At 41.3% G+C, this 10,039-nt stretch overlaps 1 long non-coding RNA gene across 1 annotated transcript; it reads right to left on the reverse strand.

Moving 5' to 3' along the window:
- Nucleotides 1–278: 278 nt before the first annotated feature.
- LOC311582794 lies at nt 279–8,911 on the reverse strand. Its single transcript, XR_014774241.1, has 3 exons — nt 8,782–8,911; nt 3,324–3,525; nt 279–373 (listed from the first exon to the last, which is right to left on the reverse strand). It is a non-coding gene; the product is annotated as an uncharacterized lncRNA (long non-coding RNA).
- Between the last annotated feature and the right edge of the window lie 1,128 nt (nt 8,912–10,039).

Genomic DNA, 10,039 nt, shown 5'->3' on the forward strand with positions numbered 1-10,039 from the left:
AGCCATAACTTCAGAACAATGATAAAATTGTTTTTCTTCACATGGTTCTAGATTTTGGGGCCATCTCAGACAGAAAACACAGTCCCTGGAGGAAGAGCTAATTACACACCTAGCTTCTCTTGGTGCAGGAGAGAGGCATTTTGTGTCACTTTTAACATGACAATAACTTCACTAAATTTATTTATTTCTCATAATAGTATGGAGAGTTTGTTATGGTGATTGTATAAAACTTGCCCAGCTGAAAGAATGACTTTTATGGGAGTAGAATTTTGATAACCTCCTAAAAGAAGATGGCGTTTGGCATGTTTTCCATAGCATCTTTCTCTAATATCTCCAAAGGCTAGTGTATGATGGAAGATGTAGGTGACACAACCTGAGAGAGGAAGAGAGAAAACATAATGATAAAAGGAGAAAAATGTCATCGGGTGCTTGTCTTCACTTGAGCCCACTGAAGCCAAAGTGAACTATTGGGAGTGAGATGCTAACAATGTCCTAAGAAGTGCAATCATATGAAGCCAAGCCACCAGGCTTTCTCAATGCTTTGCTCTCCCTCCAGATGACAACCCTTTTCCTATTTATGTCACTAGAGAGGAAAAAAAAGACAAACCTTTTCTTTAATTTTTTCTTTACACTGTCAAAAACAAAGTACTTGCAATCACAGCCATTATGGGGGAAGGACCTAGAGGTTAATTCAGCTTGAGCAACATTATAAGGCCTTAGTATTCATTAAGAACAATAATATTACTGTCAAGCTATTGTTAGGGGACCCACATAATAACCAAGCTGCACATTTGCTAATTATGTATAGGGGGTCTAGGTTTTGTCCATGAAAGCTCTTCAGTTGGCCATTCAGTCTCTCTGAGCCCCATGGCCCATCTGGGCTGCCTTGTCACTCCCAGGTGGGGGAAGATATGTTTAGTCCTGTAGTGACAAGAGATAACAGGTGGATTGGTACCAACAAGGGCCCTCTCCTTCTCTGGGAGGATGGAGAGGGGGGAATGGGAAGAGGGTGGGTGAGGAGCAGGACTGGGAGGAGAGGAGGGAGGGAGCCAAGACTGGGATGCAAAGTGATTAAAGAAATAAACAAATGGAAAAATATTACTGTAAAAGAGGATTGGACACAAATAAATGGATAATTTTAAAATCAAGATAGGATGACTAAGGAGGTGATGGTGCTTAATTTTTAAAGGATAAAGACATGTACTCCCTGGAGGAAGATATTTACAGTCCCTCCTCCTCATTATGACACAGAATACTTAGAAACATAGAAAAATAAAATTGAAAATGACCTTAAGTTCATCTAATGCCCAAGACCGTGGTTCTACATCTATCTCTTACTAAGGAATGAGTTTGAGAATTTTAGAGATGGGCTTATCTGTCACACAGGCTGGGAAGAAAGGACAACCAACAAAGTATTTATAGTGGCCACTTGTCCCAATTGCAAAGAAGCTACCTTTAGTAATTAGAAGTGGCAGTCACCCATATATAGCAGAATATATAGACAGAGACCATAAATCTAAAAACTCATTTGAAAAATTCCTGTTATGAATCCAGCTAACATATCAGCTAATTGGCCTGCCCAATGCCTAATTTTTAAAGAATAAAGACAAAAATACCAAGAACAGAATACCTTTCTTAACTGAATTTGTGGATATAGAGCCAAGACCTCTTTCCAGTTCCTCTTGCTGAAAAATACGTGTTTGATGGTTTGGGCATTTTTTTAATGGCATTTTAGGTAATTACCCATTGTTAAATCAATTTCTAATAATTTAAACCATATGTAGATACATATCTGAAAAATATTCAGGAGCACATAAAATGATTTGAAGATAGAATTACTTAAATTGCAATTTGTTTAGGTTGTACAACTTTCAAGAGGCTAAGAGAAGATCTCTCTCTCTCTCTCTCTCTCTCTCTCTCTCTCTCTCTCTCTCTCTCTTTCTGTGTGTGTGAGAGAGAGAGACAAACAGAGACAGAGAGATGAAGCTCTGAAACTCTTAGGAAATTAATCAAGTGTTTTTTCATTATAAAAGAAGACTGTGAAGGAATAAATCACACCATGACTAATACTAGCATAGTTGTATTATAAATCAGCATAAGATTTGAGATAATGATGCTTCTTATGTTCTGATGAGAAAACGAACTGTTTGACTCTATTACATGATTTATCATATGCCTCTATTGTTATACCTCTTATCTTCTTTGAGGCTGAAGATAAATCTAATAGATAGCCACCAAAATTGTAATTTAAATCTTTATTCTAAAAGTTAGGGTCATGAGTGATCTGCTCAGGAGTTGTGGCTAGCCACGGAAAAACCGGAGCCAAAACTCAAGATCTTTGGGTTTAGCCCTCTGGACTTTCTAGAACAAGTACTTTCAAAACCAACATTTCTTAACATTAAGTGTAACCAAAATGGCCTAAGACTCCCTCTCATCGTGACTGAACTTTAGAGACTTCTTGATCATAGGCTTCTGTCCTATTCTTATAACTTAATTTAGAGATCTTCAGCAGTATCTTCTTACTTTGAAATATGCATAGAGCCTTTGAAATTTGCATAGAGCCTTTGAAATTGGCATAAACTCTCAGCCCTTTCCTACTTTTGCAATCCAGTGGTGCCTTCCTCAGAGGAATGGAGTCACTATTCTTAGGTTCCCCCATCTCTTGATCTCATCCAGTGGAAAACGGGCTCCAAACCTGCTTCCAGTCAGCAAGCACAGACTTCAGATCACAAGGAAAACATCTGCAAACTCAGAAAAATTCACTGTGCTCACCACATCCAAATGCCAGCTTCCCTCCATCATCGTCTATTATTTTCCTACTAGCTTCCCTACAGGATCGCTGGGTCTCTTGCATTCTAGGTATGTGCTCTGCTGTTGAGATCTCTCTCCAGCCCTCACTTAAGCTCTTAAAAACCCTCCTCCTGTTTGTTCTAATTTCTCCTTCACAGTCTGGAATAGAGTCTTTATGTGTCTCACTTTGATGTCTGGGATTTTTCTCTAGTTGAGATCATCGCTTTCCGGCTGCTTTAAGAGCTCTTAGACTCAAATCAACATCATACATCCCTAATACAGAAGCAGTCTACAGTTGATACCACTTGCAACTGAAAATTTAGTTTTCTCCAAGGAAGTCTCACTGGGAAAACAAACAACTCTTAAAGGGCAGGTCTCCTGCCCAGTAGATGGCCAAGAGAAAACAAACTCAACATCTTTGGAGGCTCCATGTCTCATAATGTCATCCTACTGCTTTTCCTTTCTTTTCTTATTAACGTTATTTTTATTTAGTTTTTATTTCTTTTTCTCTCTTTCTTTTTTATCCCACTCACCTCAGGTCCTTTGCATATGGACTTTGGCTTCTGGTTTTGTGTTTTTAAGGAGCCCCAAGTGTGTCCAGTAACTCTTCAAACCCATGTCTCCAAGCTTCAGTTTCCTTATCCATCCAAAGTGTATTGATCAGCAGTTCTTAGTTTCTCGATAAAGTTGGATTAGGTGTGGCTTACTCAGCCAGTTCCAGGTACATAATTTCCTCTGGAAAAAAAATGCTGAATTTAATATTTATTCTTGAAGAAGAAACATCAGTAAGAGGCAAAATTATAAAAACCAGACTATAAACCATGAAAATATGTCCCGACATCCAGCTGGACTTGTTTTAAAAGGCATCAGGTGAATATTTCCTTTCAGCTAGTCACGCACTATACTGTTGACCTGCTGTGTAACGGGCTCCATGAGAAGCGATTGCTGTCAGACACTTCCCCCTTGGCTAGCTACAGAGCATGTAGGCCTGTGTGATTAATCATAACTCTGAGTAGTAATTCCAATTTAAAATGGTCTTTTAGGCATCCAGACAGAATCTGTGCTGTTTATTGTGTTTTCATAATCAGCTTGCCTCTTCCAATCACTCTGTCGTACTCCAGGCTCCAAGAGAGTCTTCCTAACAAGGCTGTGTTTGCCTCTTGCAGGAGACTTAGGAACATTATTTTCATGAGCTCCTAGGAGTCAATAGTTTAAGTATTTGGCAATGTCTAACAGTTATATCACAAGCACAGGATAAATTTGTGGGTACCAGGGAGAGTTGATCTTGGTGTTGTAAAAGCAGCAGCAATCCAGAAGTGTACAGACTGTAATGATAGTATAAATGTCATTTAATACAAGGTGGAAACCAGTTTTTGCTCCTTGAGGAAGGATGAAGAATTCCTCCCAGGGTCCTAGAGAACAAACTTACTGTGGTGGAAGGGATGACCCTAATGCACATCCCTCTCCCAAGAAAGATGTTTCCACTGAGAAGACAATGGTTATGCAGTGGGGTTTTGACATGGGGTAAAAGTCTCATATTTATTGGGATGATTAATAGCACATAAAGCAAATATAAGTACCAGAAGAGAACTCAAATGTAACAGGGTGAGAATAGGGAGATAGCATTGAGATACTTTATGTAGGTCATAAAGAAGGACCAGAAAAGTAATAGTAGACAGGCAAGATTCATACTCAAAAGGAAAAACACACTGAAAAGTCAGAAGATCAACCATGCTCCAGCTTTCTTTGCAGAACATATGTGCTCCAGTAATGAAGGGATTGCTGCCATTTGGCACAGAACTTCAAAAGAATCATGCTTGTGTTTGAATTTTGGAAACATAAACTCAAGGATCCACACCTTGGTGCTTTACTGCATTGCCAGCTGTTAAGACTATCTCATAAGGTATTTCCTTGTGGCCCAAAAAAATATTCCTTTCTGGTAACTTCTCAGAATCTCAATAGTCTATGACACACATATGAATCAGACTCAGTGTCCTGATGACCGTTGCTGACATGGGAGGCCAGACCAGGTGTGAGTAAAGAGTGCCAGAGTGTCAGAGCCTGAGAGAAGTGAAAAATACAAGCATCTGGGACAGATGTCATGCCACCCAAAGCTATCTGTGCAACCAGGACTTAAATTTTAAGGCAAACCCATTGGAAATAAGCATGAAACATATGCAAAGAAGAACACGGACTTAGAATGTTGCTCTTAGGGAACTGTCTGGACTGCAGAGGCAGACATGTGTCCACTTATTAACATTCAGTGACCAGCCCTTCAAAACTCACACACTTGTCCCTGGAAACAACTGAAAAATCAGAGTTCATTTTTGTGAACCACAGAATCATAGGGAACCCAGAAAAACTGAACAGATAGTGTTTTCCAGGTCTTTAATCAAATTACTGTTATCTCCTTGATATGTCTTTTATAAAAATCACTCAATAGCCAATGTTCAGGTCATACAGAGGATGCTCAGGCAGGCATCTGGAAGTTCAGCTGCAACCTGTTGGTAAGCTAGAAGCAGCTATGAAGGCTCTCATCTTCATTGGTAGCATCTCTGGACTTGGAATCGCTATAGAAACATTTCTCTGGGTGTGTCTACCAGGTGTGTTCAGCAAGGTTTAACTGAAGAAGAAGAAGAAGACCCATCCTGAAAAACATGGCACTATTCCTCTGCTAGGGTCCTAGACTGCATACAAACGACATTAGCACCAGCATTGCCTTGCTCTTTTTCCTGACTGCAGATAAAATAACGTGACCTCACACTCCTGCAGCTGTGATTTCCTGATATGACGGGCCGTTTCTCTTCAAACTGTAAGCCAAAATAAACCTTTTTCTCTGACGTTGCTTCTTGTAAGTTGCTTGTTTATAACAATAATGAAAGTCACCAAGACATTTATTATTTGAGCCTTTTGTTTTTTGAGGCACTGTTTTGCTCTACAGCACAAGTCAAGCTTGCACTCATAGCCCTTCTGCCTCGGCATCCTTAGTTCTGGGGTTGCAGGCATGCATCACTTCCCACAACTAGAAATGACATCTGAACTCTTACATTTTAATTTACTGTTTTGTTACACGTATTTTTAGAAAATAAAATCAAGAACAGTGGTGAGTGGAGACAATAATAACACTAGGAACAAAATTCCAAGCAACATTTTAAAAACTTATATTAAAAAGAAGTATAAAAGAATACACCTTGGTGGGCTAAGGAAGTGGCTCAGTGAGCAATCCCACTTGGCAGCTTGAGGACCTGAGCTTGAATCTTCAGATGCAAACTTGAAAGGCAGGAATGGCCCAACATACATGTAATCCCAATGTCGTGCAGTGGCATAGTTAGACTCCTGAAGCTCACTGGCAGACCGTGCTAACAAGAACTGTGATCTTCAGGTTCGATGAATATTCTGCATTATGGAAACAGCTGGAGAATTTTAGAGGAAGACAGATCCTTTGACTTTTCTCTGTGCGTGATGGAAATTTGCTCACTCATATGCCTATACAAACATACACATGCATGCACATGCACACACACACACACACACAGGCATACCACAGAAAGAAGAAAGAATGAATGAATGAAAGAAAGATGAGAAAAGGATGAAAAGAGGAGGGAAGGAAAGGAGGGAGGGAGGGAGGAAGGAAGGAAGAAAGGAAGATGGTTATAATTTAGTTTTTTGTTTGTTTTTCAAGTGAATCATCAAAGAAAACTCCACTTCAGTCTTTGATTCCCAGATGCAAGCTCTCTAACTATGACAGACAAATACAAATGTACACACAGCCCATGGATGACAGCCAGGTACATATATAAACACATTTCATTGTGTAGGATAAAAGCTCAAATGTCAAGTGAGTTGTGCACTATTCATCAATGAAACTAAACTAAGCCTACAGAAGATCATTTATTATATCACCAAGCCTACAACCCTCTGCCTCTAAATAATGAGATACAGGGTAACTTTGTGGGGTAATCTTATTAATGCCTGTTCTGAGTATTTTGTCAATTTGACAAAGCCAGAGTCATCTGAGAGGAGGGAACCTCACTCAAGAAAAATGCCTCCATACAGTCAGTCTATAGATCAGCCTGTAGGACATTTTCTTTATTAATGACTGATATTTGAGAGCTTAGACATTTGAAGGTGGTGCCATCCTTGAACAGGAGGTCCTGGATGGTATAGGAAAGCAGTTGAGCACACCATGGAGAACAAGCTAATAATCAGTATACTTCCATGACCTCTGCTTCAGTTCCTGCCTGTCTCCAGGTCCCTGCCCTGCTTAAATACCAGCTCTGATGTCCCTCATTGACAGGTGGTTACTAGGAAAAGTAAAGACTTTCACATTTTGTAGGCAGGGTAAATATTGGGTCTAAGTTTTTGTGGGTAGGCTGGAGTTCCCCTCCCTCTACTAGGAGTCTTGTCTCATTAGAGATTGTCCTCTGAAGTCTCCATGGCCCCTGCTATTAGGAGTCTCAGCTAGAGTCCCCCTCATATCCTTCCAGAAGCCTACCATGACTTAGGTCTCCAGCTTGCCACAGGTGGAGCAGAGATTGAGGGAATGTCCAACCAACACCTGGCTCAACCCAAGATCTACCACATAAAAGAGAGCCAACCCCTGACACTACTAGCGATACTCTGCTTGCAGACAGGAGCCTAACAGAGTTATTTTCTGAGATGCTCCACCCAGCAGTGGCTGGAAACTGATGCTGAGACTCACAGGCAAACATTGGGCAATACATAGTGAGTTCTGTGGAAAAGTAGGAAGAGGAGAAAAGGACCTGGAGGAAAAAGAAGATCCACAAGACCAATAGAGCCAACTAACCAGAGCCCAGAGGAGCTTGCTGGGACTAAAGCAACTAAGGGTCATGCATAGACCGCACCTAGTCCTCCTACACAGATGTAGCCAATGAGCAGCTCGGGCTTCATGTGGGTCCTCTAGTAAGGGGAGCAGGGGCTGTCTCTGACATGGACTCTGTTGCCTGCTTTTTGACCATTTGCCCCTGGTTGGACTGCCTTGCCAGGCCACAGGGAAGAGGACAAGTTCAGTCCTGATGTGACCTGATGAGCTGGGGTATGGGTGGGGGGCTCCCCTTTTCTGAGAACTAGGGGAGGGGGGGTAGAATGATGGAGGGTGGGAGGGAGATGGCTAAGAATAGGACGTAAAGTTAATTAATTAATTAATTAAAAACAAAAGAAATAAAGCCTTTCCTCGGCAGGTTGCCTTTGGTCATGATGTTTTACCACAGCCATAGAAACCCTAATTAAGACAATACTCTTTGGGCCTTCACTGGATGAATGCCTGAGGAATAGAGATCCTCATTTGCTCTGTATCTAGAAGACTTGATAAAGAAAACAGCAGCTCAGACTTAGCGAGTTGACGAACACAGATTGAGCTGTACCTCCTCTAAACTGAAGCTCACCAACCCTTTCCTTTTCACATTAGCATCAAAACAGAACGAACAGAAAAACTAACTCAACATGACCCAAGTCATGGGCTCTCAGAGACTTCACCAACATGACGAGCCTTTGACACTTCCTTTCTCCTTCTGGCTCAGCCCTATCTAAGACATTTTAAGCTTTGCTATTTTCTCCTCAGCAAAAATCAGTTAGTTACATATCATCAGTGTCATAGATCAGCAAGCTGTCCTGTTATCAAATGACTAAGCTTCCTGCAGATGCTGTGTGCTAGAGATCATAAGGGTCAACAGAGTCTGGTGGAGAGTGGGAGTGCTCCACGGAGGACACATATGCTGCTGTTCCTTCCACGAAACGCAAATTGCTTCTGATTGGCCCCACCAGTTGGAATGAGTGCAAAAGGGTTGCAGATCAATAGCTGCAGCAAGCTGGGTCAGTTTGCCCCAACCTAAGTGGCACATCTGGAGCTACAGCTGCAGTCAGCAGCAGCAGCATTTAAGAAGTTTGGGATAATTAGCTGTCACTTTCCATAGCCCATCTTTTTTGACTAGCCAAATGATTAAGTCTAAATAAGGAAACCATAGGAATCACCATTATTCTCTCTCAGACACTTGATGATGACATCAATCTCTGGAGTTCCATGGAGGATGAAGTTGTAGTTTTGGCTGATTATCCCTGCTGGCAGGATCATTTGAGTGTGGCTGATGCTTGGTCTTTGCTGTTGTTTAGGCTTCATCCCATGGATCAGGAATTCTACCAACTTTGATGTATGTCTCCTGGAACTCAGACAATAATTACACATCCCATTTTAGCCGGATGCTTTTAGTAGAAATGATTCTGCCCGCAAAACTCCCCCATAGGACAGTGAGCTTGCCCATGTTAGAGTGACTGGAGGGGTGCTTGCACACTAAGTAATATTTAGAAGATGCTGCGGGATACGGTGGAATTCCAATAGATACAGCAAGACCTTGTGTCAGTAAAAAAACTATTATCTCCCCTCAGCTCTGAAAAGATGATGAGAAATAACCATCTCTTAAAACTTGGAAGGAGCAGCTGGAGAGATAACTCAACTGGTAAAAGTGCTTACACTACGAGCATCAAGAGCTGAGCTCAGATCCACAGACGTCATGTAAGTGCCTGGTAACAAGCCACACTGCAACCTCAGTCCTAGGGAATCCTTGGAGTGTGCTAGCCAGCCAATCTGGCCAAGAGGTGCATGCCAGGTTCAATGAGAGACCTCGTCTCAAAAAAAAAATCTTTAGAGAGACTGAAGGAAACACCCAGTGTTGACCTTTGGCCCCCTAAACAGATCAACATACATGTGCACACACTCGAGTGTGAGAAATGGCTAACTTGAGTTCTTGCGATCACAGGACAGTCTGTAAGGTAACCTTGAAGAGGGAGAGGCAGAACGAAGATGCTCTTTCTGCCTCTCATGTCCTATTGACATTCTGCAGTGGCCAGAATTGAGTAGAAGCTATAGAACATGGTGGACCAACAATGTAAATCAGACAGTAAGCATCCGTGAGCAGGGAAAAGGCAAGATTTGGAGAGAGGAAAAGATGAGGTCTGCTTCACTTATCCAAAGAGTTTTACTTTTGCTCCTATTTCTGCTCTGATGGCAACTACAACTATTGCTTGGCAGCTTCTGTGAAATTCTTGCACCTCCAAATTTCCTGCAAGAGGCCTTTCTGATCTTCATTTTTGTGATTTTTTCCAATGGATGTATAAATCTCAAATTATTCATATCAATATTTTCCACTAATATATATATAAGGTGACTTCCTCTTTTCCTGCCAAACCTGACTGATCCAAGAATATTACCTCCACTAGAGATAGTTCCTTGGTC

This window comes from Acomys minous (genome assembly GCF_964271855.1).
Source record: "Acomys minous genome assembly, chromosome: 14".
In the NCBI taxonomy this organism is placed as follows: domain Eukaryota; kingdom Metazoa; phylum Chordata; class Mammalia; order Rodentia; family Muridae; genus Acomys; species Acomys minous.